The sequence below is a fragment of the Myotis davidii genome, unplaced genomic scaffold, assembly GCF_000327345.1.
Source record: "Myotis davidii unplaced genomic scaffold, ASM32734v1 scaffold852, whole genome shotgun sequence".
Classification (NCBI taxonomy): Eukaryota; Metazoa; Chordata; class Mammalia; order Chiroptera; family Vespertilionidae; genus Myotis; species Myotis davidii.
In genome coordinates, this window is record NW_006283141.1 from 43,256 (window position 1) to 59,656 (window position 16,401).

The window sequence follows — 16,401 nt, forward strand, 5'->3', positions numbered from 1 at the left end:
ATATGTGTTTTCTGATGGTCTTAGGCGACCCCTGTGAAAGGGTCATTCGACCCCCAAGGGGTCTCGACCCACAGGTTGAGTACCGCTGCTCTAGAGAATGAACTGTGCTCTGTGAAAATGAAAGCTGTCCTGCACTGGGCACACTCCATGCAACTGGCATCATTCCAAGTAATCAAGACATTAGCTTGGGCACTCTGCAGAACCACCTTACACTGTAAGGCAGGTATTATAATTGTTGACAGAAATAATGTGGCACTCTCATTGCTTTTATATTTTCAAGAACCACAAAACATTTTTGAAAAGAACAAATTCTTCACAGCATCAGTATGAGTCAACTGAAGATGCAAAACTACAAGCCCCATGTGCATCCAAGTGCCCTAACTCCCACATGGGTGTCCTGTTTCTCCTCTTGGCTTTATCATGAGAGAGCAATATAAATACATGTACATTACATACATTAGGACCATGACGGACACATGTGGCAGTTTTCAACTGGGAGTGAATCAAAATATGCAGACACATGTCCAGCCTGAAGCCCAGAACTAAGGAGTCAGAGTGCCTTCATATGGATCAGGCACAGACAGGAGTCTTATATGCGCCTCAATCCCAGCCTGGGTGACCCACCACCCAACTTCTACATACATTTACTCCATTCTACTTCAGCAATGAGACCCTACAACCCACTACCAATTCAGTATTTATCTCAATAGACAAATTAGACTTTTGTTTGGACTAAATGCCCAAATAGTTTTTAACTGACTTATTTTTTTGAAGGACTTTAAAATTAAAATGTGTGAAACTACTTCAAGTTTAAAAATAAACTGAATTTGCTTTTGTAGATTTTGTATGTTGCTTTTTTATTTCTATAAACAAGTCTATTCATATAACTATGAAAATGCTTACTGCTACCATAGTGCACTGTGTACACATCAGGTTTAGCAAACAAGGAAAAATTACTTATTTGCTAAAAGGAATTTCCCCAAATAATTCAGATGATTCTTGAAGATTACACATCATCTTACAATCTGATTCTACACTCCACATGGTCTTGAGCATCACTTTAAAACAACACAAAGTCAGGGCCACTCAGCTAACCAGACTTGGCTGGGCCAATCAGAATGCAGAACTTACTTGGCTTTCTGCTCCAGAAGGCTTGAATGTGAATGGATGGAAAGGCTGTGCCTAGATTTAGTTGCTGAAGGCTGGAGCATTCTTTCAGGACAAGGACTGGGAAAAGCAAAGGACTGGGATTGGTCCAGACCTAAAAGGCAAAAGACACCAGGACAAGAATATTACAAATTACACAGTGAAAACAGCAACATGGTTCCTAAGGAGTTTAATTTGAAAAAAAATTCTATTATCCTTGCAAATAGTTGAGTATGATGTAAAACTGACCCACATTAATGATTCAGCATTAATAATAAAACTAATCAGCAGTAAGGGAAAAGCCATTAATTACCATTCTCTGAACATGTCTGCATGTCAAGCAAAATGCTGAAGTTGCTCTAACCCGTTGCCTCCCACAATGTTATGTCACAGGACAGAAGTCTCTGGTAAGCAGGCAACAATAGGTGCAGTGAGGACGAAGCTACTCAGGCTAAAGATTTCCCAGGCCCAGCAAGCATAGGCTTCTTTTCCTTCTTGCTCTCTACAGCTCACTCACTCTTACTCAGATAAAAGGACCATGAAAGTCCTGAAACCCTTTCTGCAGATTACCTAAATGAGCGGAGGCAGACTCTTAGATGCTAGTGGGCTTCTAGCAACAGAGTACCGAAGAAAGCTTTTTCTAAGCAATCAATCTCTTGCTCTAGCTCTTTCATTCTTGCCTTGGTGTGGTTACAAACTAAAGATCAGAAATGGGGGAGCAAACAACTGTGCTTGTATTTGGATGATTTATGATCCTTGGTGTAACTATCTCTCCCATCAGCTTTTCCTGTTTGAGATGATTTTTCTCAAGAAATCCCTGCTTGTTTCACCAGTAGGAGACACCATAAATCTGCTGGCAGAATGATGAAACAGAGATGGCTTTGGCTTGCAGTACACTTCATTTTCTAGGGCTGGAGGCTACATGAAAATAATGTGACCAATGAGCAGGAAAAAAAATTCAAATAGGTTTGATATATTTTTTAAATAAAGAGAGAGGTAGTAATAAGAACAAATATGCACACTAAACAATTTCTGAAGCCAATTCTTATTTATTAGCATTTTTTTGAGAGTTTTTATGTACTAGTTATAACTTCATAGACCTTGTTTTTAGGCCTTTTTTTCAGTCCTCATTTAAAGATGTATTTTCCATTGAAGAGTGAAAGGGAAGAGTAGAGGAATAGGGAGAGAGAAGAGAAACACTGATGTGAGAGACACCTCAACTGGGCCTCCCACATGCACCCCCAACCAAAGATGGTGAGCAAACCCACAACTGAGGTATATGTGGTTGACAGGAATGGAATCCACCATCTTTTGGTCTGCAAGCTATTGCTCTAACCACTGAACAAAATTAGCCAGAGGTAGGCCTTCCTTCTTAATGCATGATATTATTTCACAACCCACGATCCACAATCATATTCATAAATTTGGTAACAAAGCCTAAGCAGACCTGAATTCACTGTTGATAAACTTTACCTGAATTGATGCAAATTCATTCATTACCTTTATTTATTCTATCCAGCCTGGATAATCACATATTTGACTGCCAACATGGTTCACTAAAGGATGCTGCCCCAGAACTCCCAGGGCTGTGGCAAAACCACTATAGGGCCCAATCTATCTATGCTAGTATAAGTCTATGTGGTTGTTAAGTCCTCACGCCGCAGTGCCCTCATGCCTGTCACATCCATCATCAGGAGGCTGAGTGCGCAGGTGGGCGCAGGCTTGATGCTGTGTGCATGGAGGTGGGGCCTGGCAGCTCCACATGGTGAGGCCTGGGGTGCCGCAGTCTTTTTGCATCAAGGGTTCAGGAATTTGGAGAAGGTGCTGATGCATAAGTGGATACACTGGACAAGAAGTTTAAATTTGGAAGGCATCAGGGAAAGCCAGGTGGAAACCAGCTCTCTAGTGGAGTGGCTCGCCAAATTTCTGGACCCATGGCTTTTTATTTACACATTTTGCCCTTTAGCAAAATAAACAGACATATCAAAGGTAAGGTTTGGTAAACAGTTAAAAATTATCAGGTTAGGGGAACTGCTTTTGGCCTTTCATCTAGCAGCAGATAATAATTTGCAGATTTTTAGCCCTGCTGAATATCAAAGCCCATCAGCCTTCTGGTGAACTCGCATTTATTATGACCTGCTGGTCTTAGCTTATAGCACTGGGGGTCCCAAGGCTCCACATGCCACGCAGGCAGGGACCCTACTCTTTGGGCAATTCATCCAGGAGCCTACATCTTTGGGGCGATCTATTGTGGGGCCCCAGAACTGAGAGGGCACAGGCCAGGCTGGGGGGCCCCTTCCCCCTGACTGCAGGAATTTTGTGCACCAGGCCTCTAGTCTATAATAAAAATGTAATGTGCTAATTAGACCGGACAGCCGAATGACCTTCCAGACATCCTTCTGGACAACCTTCCGGACAAAGCCACAGCTGCGAGGTCTGAGGCAAAGCCACCGAAGGTGCGAGTGCACAAATTTCATGCATCAGGCCTCTAGTTTTCAGATAAGGATATGAGGACCTGCAGCTACAACAAGACTAACAATTCTGCTCCTCCCACATTACATCTAGGGAGCTAAGGCTAGGTCATACAGGTAGGGAAGTGTACAGATGCTGGGACTCCCTAAGCAAAACCTGAACATGCATAGCCAGTCTTGTGGCCGCTACTCTCCAGCAATGCCTCCAGGGCAATGCATGTGTTTGAAAAGGTTCCATCCTCAAACTTTTCATCTTTCGAGATCAGTGTGATTTCAGCTGTGGGCAGTTTAGCAAATAGGCTTGAGAGAAAATAAGGAACAGGGAAGGAGTCAAGAGATAAAAATGAAACTAGTGTGGAAGATAGGAAAAGGAACTGAGGAGGAAAGAGTACAAATAGGAACTGAGGAAGGCTCCAGACCAGGAAATGTGGAAACCAGTTCAACTGCTAACATACAGAAACTTTCTTTTTGAGTTTTGTATCTCAGCTTTAGTACACTTGTTATGAAGAAGAGGCAGATAGTATGCATCCTCAGGGAAAACATGCAGTTAACATGATAGCAGTAATCCTTCTGAGTATTTGATGTGTTACAGGCACTCAACTGAGATCCATCTCATTTTGCCTTCTTCACCATGGCAAAGTAGATATTCATATCCCCATTGCAAATGAGGAAACAGGTCCAACTGTATCTGGAGAAATCACTGGGTCAAATTTTTCCAACAGTAGTGGTAGTGGGTGGCTCTTGCAATATCTTTAGAAAAAGACTTTTCTAAGACTGCCAGGAGAGAATGAATGTATTTTATTGGTGTGTAATTATATTTTTTGGTTTGCAGAGTTCAATGTCCCTTAACCTAGTCCTGAAAAGAGTGCAGATGGGGGTCCAGCAGAATCAAAGAGTAGGGCCAGTATCCAGAGTGTCCATTCCACGGTGGAGCAGGGCATGATTTAGCGTCAGGCTACATTTAGTACATCAGTACATTGTGTGAAGTCTACATGGCTGTGGGTCACAGGGTGAGTAGAGGGAGTTAAGAACACCATAAGCTGGGAATCTGTGAGCAGCGAGAGAGAGGGGCTTCTTTGTTCAGGAGCTTAAAAATTAAATATCCCTGTACTTGCGGTGGCATGCCTATTTCTGGCTACTGACTTGTTCCCAGGTGTGACTGACTGACAGATAAGCAACATCACACGTCATGAAGACCATACTGGGCATGGGTCTATTGTCTAGTGCCTTCCCACAGTGATCTTTAAGTAATAAACTTGGAGACTATTAACTGCAATTCCCTGGCAAAGCTGTATAAATGGCATGTCTCTATTATCTAATATTCCTTTTACTCCTTTCCTGTTAATAACCAGGTTATTATAATGGTTATCACAAAGAAGTTAAATGTGTCCAACCAAGGTTAATCAAGTAACTTCAAAACTGAGGTGCAAAAACATAAACATTGTATATAATCAATGTGATATATACTAACCTCTATCTAAAGCAACTGAATGACAGGTCCACCAGTCACTATGACATGTACTGACACCAGGGGGCAGACACTCAATGCAGGAGCTGCCCCCTGGTGGTGAGTGCGCTCCCACAGGAGGAGTGCCACCAGCCAGCAGCAGTAGCCACTCACAACCACAGTAGTCCTGCAGGTCCAATCTCTGGAGAACAGGCCAAGCACCAACAGACCAGTACCACCAGCACAAGGCCACTAGCCTCCTGAAAGTTGGCCTCAAGCACCGCAGCTGCTTCCCCTCCCTAGACACTTCTCAAGGAAGAAATCTTGACAATCCATGCGAATGTCAGGGACAGATCTGGATCCTGAGCAGGCAAGGGCATCCCACCACCTGCCCAAAGGGCAGATTGCGTTCTCCCCACACTGCCCCTCCATCCCATACCCTTTGGGACAGGCGCCAAATGCAGGCAAGCGCCACTGCAGCAGAGGAGCTTCTCCCGATCAGGACTGACTGGGCATGAGCCTGCAGCAGGTGCAGCAGGACCAGGATGAGCGAGAGTGGTAGGCAGTAGCAGCAGGTGGCGCTGGACTGCCAGTTTCAGCACAATCCCCACAGGCCACACTGAGGGACCCCATCCATGCACAAATTCATGCACCAGGCCTCTAGTGTGACATAAGTCACCCTGCTTCTCACATACTTTACTCATCTTTCAAGGAACATGTAAAAACCCTGAAGGGTCAGATTGATCTTATTATCGAGGTAACAAATATAAAAGAAAAACCAAGGTCCATGAATTTGGGAATCTCGGTGCCATCACACCTTTCTTATTTGGGGTACAAAGCTCTTCTAAGCCACAGAAACCTATAAAAGCAAGTCACGTTAACTGATGACTGACTGGTTGGTATTCCTGAAATGGACAGAGTTTTTACTTCTAAGATGACATATTTCTATGGCTTTTCCCCTATTATGAGAATTACTGAAACTTCTGTAATGATCATTACATTTCCATATATACTGGAAGTTATACACATACACATTTATAAGTTAAAAATCTCTCTAACCTGTCTGAGTTTGCTTCAGTTGCAATTTTAAGTCAGCCACCTGAATAGTTAACCTCTTTACAGAAGCATCATAATCTAATATCTGGGCCTTCAGCTTTGCAGAATGCTCAATCTGAAGATTTAAAGAAGGGAAGAAATCAATGTAAAATAAATCCCAGTTCACTTCAAAAGGAACAACTCTTTTATAGGGCTTATTCTCTTTTCCATTTTGCCCATTCTGAGCAGCTTCATGCCTGTAGTCCACAGGTTCCTAGAAAATAATAGAGCACACAAACAAGTTTGCCACCTCCATTTGCACTCATCTCTAAGAACAGTTCTATAAGATATGAGGCAGACACCAGAGTGTCAACAATTCTAAGTCACAGGGCAAGAATCAAGAGACATTACTAGAGGGCACAATTGATACTGGGACAATTTTTGTTTATGAGTTTGCTTTCCTTGGGATTTTATTACTGTTATGAATATAGTTATATCATCACCCAAGAATTTCTCAGATCAGAAGGTTGCCTTAGAATAGTGGGGGAATAATTTTTGATTTTAAAACCAATCTGATTTACACTGGTGTGACATACACCAAGCTTACATGTGTACACAGTGGATCAGACTGTAACACCTGACCAAATAAAGATCAGTACTCACTTCACTTTGCAGCTGTCTGTGGAGAGCCTCCTTGTGAGTTTCAAACTTCTTATGTCCTAACACGATAGCAGCTCCTGCTTTCTTCAACTGTTTCTGCAAATTTACCAGTTCAGGAGATGGCTGAGCTATAACTAAGAAGGTAAAAAAGCCTGGTGATTATCAACAGTAGGTTTTCCCATTTCACTTATCAAAAGCAGCTAAAGATATTTTAAATTGTTCTTTCTTTTCTTTGTACACATGTAGTTAATACCATATTAATTCTATGGAATGGACTAAGAGCACAAATTTCAGAAGAAGTTAATACATGCAGAGGCAAACTTCACTACTCTTTCTAATGCAAGTAAAAGAAATTCTTTCAAATCCTTTAATTAACCTGAAAGCCCACCTCTTTCCTCTATCACACACAAGAGGCATAAAAGGAGTCCTCCATCAAAACCTGTTAAGTACCCCTAGGTCTAATCTGATCTGTGCACCAGTCAGCAACACTCAGGGTTCAAGCAGACATCAGATGGAGTTCCACCATTTCAGTCACTGAAGAACCCCTAAAAGGGTGATTCATGTAGGTTAGCCACTAAGGGTGGTATAGTTCTCTGGGCTAGTAATAGGGCCATGCTGTTAACTCCATGGGCCCAAAGTAGGAGTGGGGAACCTTTCTTCTGCCAACGGCCGTTTGGATATTTATAACATCATTTGCAGGCCATACAAAATTATCAACTTAGTCTCCTATATTTGGTCAAACATTTAAGTAACTCACCCCTAATGCCTTGGCAGGGCCAAATCAAAAGATTTTTATGGGTCTTCTATAGCCTGTGGGCAGGACAGTCCCCACACTTGGCCTAAACCATTAGGGAGGGAAGAATTCCCAGAATTGGGAGAGAAAGATCTGGCACAGGCACAGAGCAATGGTGAGAGGTCATCCTGTAAGCATTGGATCTTGCCTTGCTGAGAGGCACAGGGCCAGCCCACAGCCAATATATACAGTGGGGGTGAGGATGAAATGGTGGAGAGGGAATAATAACCTCAACCTCACTCTCATTCCTCCTTTTCAATGGCCAAATCTGAGTAGCAGAAAGTGAGGGGAGATTTGCACAACCCAGAAGGCAGATTTGTAGTTTAAAGATACTTCTTAGTGATACTAATAATATACTATAGTAATAACAAGCAAAAAAGGAAGTAACTTCAAATTGAGAATCTTAATTTTATAAAAATTTTCCTGATTGAAGCCTTCCTTACAGATACAAAGCATAGTTTCATAATATTAAGCTAATATGAATTACAAAGACATGCAAATCAGGAAAAAGACATACGGTTTAAAAGATGCAAGTTTTCATTTCTGCTCTCTTCCAGTTGTTGTTTAAGTAATTTATTTTGAGCCTGAAGCTCTAATTTCTCTTCTTTTAGAAGAGAATAGCCACTCATCTCTTTCATCTCTTCATTCAGCAGGTGGTTTTGCTTGGTTATTGCCAAGAACTGGGCCTTGAGAGATTCGAGTTCAAGCTGGAATTGAAAAAAAACTTGCATTTGAACAGTTACTGCAGTACTTCTTATGCAAAAACTGGCAGGCTGCTATAAACTGGGTGTCATAGTAAGGTCACTGGACAGAGGACTCATTCTCTGCAGTAAGAAGAGCCTGATTCCAACATGGAAGCTCATCTTTGCCCTAGAAGGGGTGGGGGAAGTTTACCCAACCTTATACTTATGCAGAATCCTGGCCTACAAAGCAAGTGCTTCAGATTAAGTTTGTTGTCCATTTTCCAGATACAACTAAGGTCCCAATAGCGATCACAGACTGCAGCAATGTTTTTAAAAATGAAAAGCTGAGCTATCACAAACATGCTGTGGTGCTTTCCTTTTTTTATATATTTCATGTTTACATACAAAAGTCTACAATGTTCTCAAATAAATAGATCATTACAGCTGCAAAAATACATTTTATGTGCAGGATATATCCAGGTACATCAAGTACCAGCTCTGTCCTTCAGACAGCACACGTGATGAACAGCAAGAAAATAAATGGCATGTGAAAAACACATCTCATTCTGTTTTAACATGTAAGATCCCAATGTAATGACAGAAATGTTCACCTTCTGCTGATGGGAGGAAGAGGCTAAGGCAGAAACTAAAAGCACTGGCCACCTGCTATGGGCTAGGCACATAGGTCAGCTCACCATGGAACCTCAACCGCCCCGATGTTTAAGGAACTTCTTTGAGGCACACAAGCAGGAAGGACTAAAAGGAAGAACTACTAAATTAACTTAAGTTGGGCCTTCTTAGTCATAAAATAAACAGTCTAAACACATCAAGCTAAATAATGTATGGCTGAAACTAAAATTTCATCTACTGCCTAAATAATGTCTGACTGAAACTCAAATTTCATCTACTGCTTTGAAGTTTTATCAACTTCAAAAAACAATAGGCTTAGCAATTACCTCAAGTTCTTTCACACGAGTTGCAGAATGATTGCATTCTTTTTCCTGTTTTGAATTGTTAGCCATGGGCTTCTCTTGCAAAATAATAGCTTTTTCTGAAAGAGAAAGCCAACCAATTAAACATATTTTTCTAGTGAATAAAAACTCATTTAAGAATTTATGTACAATGTTAGACCTAATGACCATTATTTCATCATCTAAAATAGCAGGTGTCAGTCCAGGACTGCTGGCTCCTAATCGCGCACCTGCCTGCCTGCCTGCCTGATTGCCCCTAACTGCTTGCCTGTCTGCCATGGGATGATCAAATATGGTGAACTTTCTTCCACTACACATACCAACCAGTTGCACCAGCTGCTCAGAGCCCTCATACCCAAAGATCTGAATTTCCTTAAATACAAAGATTTGTCTTATGATTTTAGTGGCTATTTCATCATTTTCACTTCATGCAATATGAGTCTATGCAGATATATCATAAAAAAATTAGCTGACTACATGATGGTACTAATTCCTAAGAAGTATTAGTCTAGTTTTCACAAGATAGTCACAGAGGAGCAGTCACACACTGGGTGACCTTATGAGTCTTTGTCAAGTACCAAGCTCTGGTTACTTTGAAATTTCTACTTAAGTTCACTTCTTTTCATAGATAAGTTTCTACAAATATACTGAAATATAAAATATCAAGAGATTGAAAAATTATTCAACTTTCCTACTACTGGGTTAGTTATAAAACAGTTTAGGAAGTTATATGTCAGGTAAACATATCATGAGGCATAAACATATGTTACAAGCAAAAGAAATAAGGAACCAAGTCACAGGGAATGGAGAAGGTAAAATTTTCCATAAGTAAAAAATGAAGTCTCTCATGCTTAAAACCACAATGAGATATCACTTCCCACCTATTAGAACAGCTATCATCAATAAATTGATAAATAACAAGTGCTGGCCAAGATGTAGAAAAAAGAGAACCCTCATACACTGTTGGTGGGAATGCAGATTGGTGCAGCCACTATGGAAAAACAGTGTCAAGTCTCTCCCCCGCCCCCCCAAGAAATAATAATAAGAGCGGCCATATGTTCTAATAATTCTACTTCTCGGTATATGTAAAAAACAACAACATGCCAATTTGAAAAGATATACATGTGCACCTACATGTTCACTGCAGCATTACTAGTAACAGACAAGATTTGGAAGCAACCTAGACTACCATCAATAAATGAATGTGTGGATATAGAAGATGTGATATATTACTCAGCCATTGAAATGAATAAAATCTTGCCACCTGTGACAACATGGATGAATCTAAAGGATATTATGATGAAATAAGTTACAGACAAAAACAAATACCCTATGATTTAACTTACCTGTGGAATCTTAAGAAATAAAAATAAACAAAACAAAACAGGCCCATAAATATAGATAACAAGCAAGTGGTGGTCAAAGGGGAGGGAGGAAAGTAGATGGGGGAAGAAAAACCTCCTGAATACCCTACCTATTCTCAGGTTAAGGTCATTTTTGATACGTAAAATTAAAAGAACAAAATAATGATTAATTTTGTAGTAAAAGTTAAATGTAACCTACACACACATATAAATTTAGAACAGGCCCAATTTAGGAAGCTATTAACCTATACCAGAAATTTACAAATGCAGCTTTCTTCTCCACAAGAATCACCTTTATTCTTCCTGTCCTCTTCACCCAGTCTGTTAGATCTATCGATGTAGTCATCCGTTAGCTCAAGTTGATACCTGAGAATTAGAATGACTAAAATGAGTTTCTTGTCACTTTCCTAGACAGATTCCTATCAATGTACGGGTTTCTGTGGCACCCTAAGGGCATGAACATGGCCATGCATAACTTCAAGGACTATCAGTACTAAAGCCAGAGATCCAAATTCTGAATATAAAACCTGCTACAATCCTTTAATTTGGTCCCCAAAACTCGTTATTGCGAGGTTATTGAGAACAATTATTCCATGGTGGTCTGGATTGGCACACAAAAGTAAGTTAAGTTCAATTTACACTGGTACAACTGACTCTAAATCCCAAGAATAAGAAGTCAGTCACATCCACCTGCCTTGCCTTGCACCCCATCCCTACCCCAAAGAACTTTTGCCCTCAAGGGCTGGGAATAGTGTTCGGAGCCAACTTCGACCACCCTCGTATCTGGGTTAGCAATACCAAAAGCACACTTTCAAGTTTTACTTATCTCCACCAACTGCCACTAGCAGACGTTTCAGTTGAAATAGATGGTGAGTATCCTGTGAATTCCAACCCTTGCTCAAGTCATAGAGGATACCCAAAACAGACAACATCAAACAGTACATGATCTGCAAAGCAGTGGGAAAATTAACATACACATTTACTCATTCATTTATTCCTAAAGGTTTAACAACTACAGATATGTCAGCATTTGCTACTATACTTGAGAAGCTGACATACTATATGTATGTCATCATTTTAAAATCTATACATGGAAAGGTACCATATTTTAATTGGAATTCTTCTAAAGAATAAGCTCAATACTATGTAATGTAAGTACTATGTAATGTAATCTCATGACAAATTACCGGCAAGGCAGTAAAAAGAGACCACTTATTAAGACATACCAAAAGTTAGCTGAGTCATCTCTTCACCACAAATTCATTTACTCAATGAATATTATATGAACACCTGTGTGCTAGACACTACACTGAGCACTGTAGAGAAAAGTTACCATATGGGCTTGATGTCTGCACTGAGTAGTTAATCACTGCAACATATTAAAACTCAGATTATAGGAGGGAAGTCATAGTAACCATAGTTATCATATTTTCCTTTCCCTGTATAATTTTTTTGCTCCATTGTTAATTTCCATTTATTTCTTTTGATTCTGGCTTTGCAGAATCTTGAAGGAATACAGGGCACTTGTTACCTGATAAGCACTAAAACCACTAGGCAGAATAATTTCTAAATTGCTAGATACCTCCATCTTAGTGGCAAGTATGAGGCAGGAGAGGAAAAGAGAACTAAAAGGGATTATAATTCCAGCCCTGGTTAGCCTGATTCAGATGGTTGAAGCACTGTCCAGTGCATTGGAAGGTCATGGGACCAATTCCTGATCAGGGCACATACAGGAGGCAACAGATCAATATTTCTCTCTCATGCTGATTTTTATCTGTCTCTCTCCTTTCCTCCCTAAAATTATTTTTTTTTTAAAAAGTGAATTTTTAAAAAGTTGATCAACCTGTGGGTCGCGACCCCTTTGGTGGCTGAACATCCTTTCACAGGGGTCGCCTAAGACCATCCTGTGTAACAGATATTTACATTACGATTCATAACAGTAACAACATTACAGATATGCAGTAGCAACGAAAATAATTTTATGGTTGGGTCACAACATGAGAAACTGTATTTAAAGGGTCAGAAGGTTGAGAACAACTGCCTTAGATCAACCACTTTTATAGCTTATCTACAATGTGAACTGAGCAACTCAAAATGTGCCATAAAATGAAAGCAAATCACAGACCCTTAATACATGTTAGAAAAGCTATGAGTAAGAAAGAGCAGAGGATGCTATTCCCTATATTGTAACTCTGTAAAATTATCTTAAATTTTCATGGGAAAGGCTTGACTGTCAATAAAAACACGTATTTTTTTTAAACACTATCACCATAAAATGTTAAATCTTATCTAATTCACTAGTATTGCTGTTTCCATCAATTTAATCCAAATCTATTACTTGTTTAAGAACACCAAACAATTTCTTTAGAATTTCATTCTTGAGCTTTTGGTCACAGGCCTCCTCCATGCTCTTTATATTCAGTATCCAGTCTCCTAAGTGCATTAGCCACACTTTTATGATTTTCTTCTATAGCCTCTGATGTTAGCAAAAATATAAAAAGCAAATAAAAAACTGTAATAGCTGAAATAAAGACTTTAGGAGAAAAAAAAACATAATTTTAGCTCCACAAGCTAAAACTGTTATGTGACTGTCACTGCTGGGAAGTAACTGGAAAGAGCTGGAGTTCTCCATCTATTTTATGAACTGACCAAGTTATTTAGGATCTGAAGTAGCAGACGGAGCAGCATGGTGCACCAGGCTGCAGGGAGTGTGCAAGTTTCAAGACCAAAGTGCTTTTCATAGAAGATGATGAACACTTAAAAAATGATTGCAGGTAATAAATGGCCATAATAAATTCAGAGAAAAGTTACATACCAAACTTAAGTTAGTGTACTTTTGCTTTAGTACTTATTTCTTCAGTAAGATTATTTCTGTGAGGTTTAACTAATCAGCCCATAGGTATGAAAGACAAAAGATTTGTTTCTGACATTTAATAATCTAGTGATTGAATACTGAAGAGTGCTGAACAATAGAAAAAGATAGATGGGTCAATCAGAACTTCCAAATACTGAAGAATGGAATGGTCTTCCCTTTGATCGAGCCAGGTAAGTGCTGGGAATGCTGACCATTCCAAGAAAAGGATAAAAGCTCTATGTGTTAGCACCCTCTGCTGACTAACATGTAAAGCAAAGGAGCAGTAAACTATACTTACTAGCTGACGAGATGCCTGGTGCATGAATTCATGAATGGCAGGGGTCCCTCCACCTGGCTGATCATGGTGGTCTCACACAGTCCTGATCTTCTCACCCAGTCCCAATTGGGGCTGGGGTGGGATCACAGGAGGGCTCCAGGGCAAGTCTGGTCCTGTCTTGCCTGGTCCTGATGGACCCCACCCCAGCAGCAAGCTAACTTACTGGTTGGAACATCTGCCCCTGGGTGGTCAGTGCAAGTAGTAACAACCAGTCAGTTGACCACTCGGTCAGACACTTAGCATATTATGCCTTTATATATATATAGGTTGTAACTCACAGCACAGAATGTTCAGCATGGACTTTCCCCTGCCCCTGGTCTTGGAGACCGCATGTTCTTCTAAGGCTCTGCTCACCAAATTCAGCTGCCACATGAAGTAAATTGCATTGTGTGCGTGGAAACCCTTTTCAGGCTCCATTGATGTGTCTTCGTTGCAGTTCCAATTAATCCAACATAAAGACAGACACCCTCATTATCAGGTGACACCATCATGGTAAGACCCCAGCTCAGCCTACTGCAGTGGTTTTTAAATAGGCCATGGGTCACCGTAGATGGTTTGGTAGAGTAGGTAGAGCCACAGCCTGTGAACTAAAGGGTCCTGGGTTTGATTCCAGTCAAGGGCACATTCCTGCAGGCTTAATCACCAGTATGGAGCACATGCAGGAGGCTATCGATTCTCTCTCATCATTGATGTTTCTCTCTCTCTCTCTATCTCTCTGTCTCTCTCTGTGGGAGGCAACAGATTGATGCCTCTCTCTTACTCTCTTCTCTGAAATCAATAAAAATAATAAGTAGGCCATTAATCAAACTGCTCTCTATCCAGTCCCCTCAAACCTCTTTTGTCTTTGACCCTCCCCCCACACACATCTGCTGGGGTCTGTAAAATGGGGGTCAGGATTTCTACTTCAACCAAGGGCAAAGCTTCCACATGGCCCTCCTTCCCCGCCTGTCTTTGCCCCCAGTCCTGTGGGGTTTCTCCCTCCCTCCCTCCATCTAACTCAGTGGCCCTGCTCTGCCCCCTTCTCATGTGACCTCCTGTCTGCAGCCTCCCACTTTCTCCTCTGGGGGCGGAGCTCTCCAAAGGCTGTGTGGGAATGGAGCAGGGCTGTGCAGAGTGGGGTGGGGCAGACAAGGCAGTATAGGTTGTGCAGTGGTAAAGAGCTCTGTGGGGCAAGTCCAACATTTGGAGAAGAGCTGGGGTGACAGGTTACCGGGAAGAGGAGGGAGAGATGTAGACCCTGTCCCGTGGGAAAGGCACTAGGTTCCTTGGCTGTCCCCACCAAGCAGCTTTTCTAGGCCCCTGCAAGGCTATCATCCTCCACCTCTTGCTGCCTCCGCCTCAAGTTTTGGACTCAGTTTCTTTGACTCAGTCCCACCCCCCTCTCAGCTGCATTCCAGGAGCCTGAGGCTGCACCTTGGCTTTGGGCAGGTATGCCTGGCCTTCCCCCTATAATGGTATTACCCACTCTCCTGGAGTAGTTAGTGAAACTTAACAAATAAATATAAGCAGCTCTGGAGATTATAAATTGAGCACTGAGAAAGCCACAGTCTGCGGAGGGCTGCATAGTCCAGGCTCTCAGCATAGAAGCTTCCCCAGCCACCCGGTCCCTCCTGGCTCCCACCCCACCTGCCTCTGCCCAGGGCTCAAGACAAACCCCAGGAACTTCCTGACAGCTCTCACCTCACATCTCACTTTCCAGTAAAGCCCACCAGTGCACACAGCAAGCTAACCTACTGGTCCTAGCGTCTGCGCCCTGGTGGTCAGTGCATGTCATAGCGACTGGTCGAGTGGTTGAACTCACAGTGGAACTCCAGTAGAGGGGATAATTTGAATATTAGACTTTTATTATATAAGATATCAACTATCTTCAACCTTATTTATCTCTGACACACATAAACTAAAATTCTGCAGCATGCCAAAAATATATTTGCCCATTTAAAAAAAAAAAACAGGTATATTTTGAATCGTTCACAATGAAAAGCTATTTAGTGTTGACTGTTGTCTTTTTTTTTTATTTGAAAATCTAAGGAAAAAGAGGTTAATGCCCTTGACTACAGTCAGGTATTTCATGTTTTATATATTCTTGCAGCACACCAGTTGAAAATTGATGGCTTATATGTCACTTTCCTTTTCTGTCATGATCAATTTACCACTTCAGTACGGCTTAGAACAGAGTAATGTAGCAGAGATGAAAAATAAAATGAATTAAAGCCTATATAAATGATCTAACCACATTAATGAAGACCAGGACAAATCCACTAAGGAAGTAAGAGTCAACTAATAGTAGAACCTAATGGAAATGAAACCTGTTACATAAACTAGACTGGTGAGCTTGCTATTAATGGCAGGTACAATGTGAAGAATGAAATATTGGTGAGCACTTAGTACACACACATCCATCACCCAGTACAAATCAAGTCAGAGCCACTGCATTGAGTTACTACATGCACATGGAACTGTTAGATCTCAATGACTAAACATAAGTGTGTGACTGAACATAATTTGTTAAGAGTTGTTAGCTTCTTCAAAGTACTGGTCTGGTTTTACTGTAGCCTGATGATGGTGTCTCACTGCTTTTCATCCCAATACCTAATATTTCAAAAGCAAAATCCTAGTGTTTGTTTCTCTCAACTTATGCCA

The 16,401-nt window shown here is 41.1% G+C and overlaps 1 pseudogene; it reads right to left on the reverse strand.

Annotated features, from left to right (window-relative positions):
• The window catches only part of LOC102774225, a 46,346-nt pseudogene that overhangs the window by 26,329 nt on the left and 3,616 nt on the right, over nt 1-16,401 (reverse strand).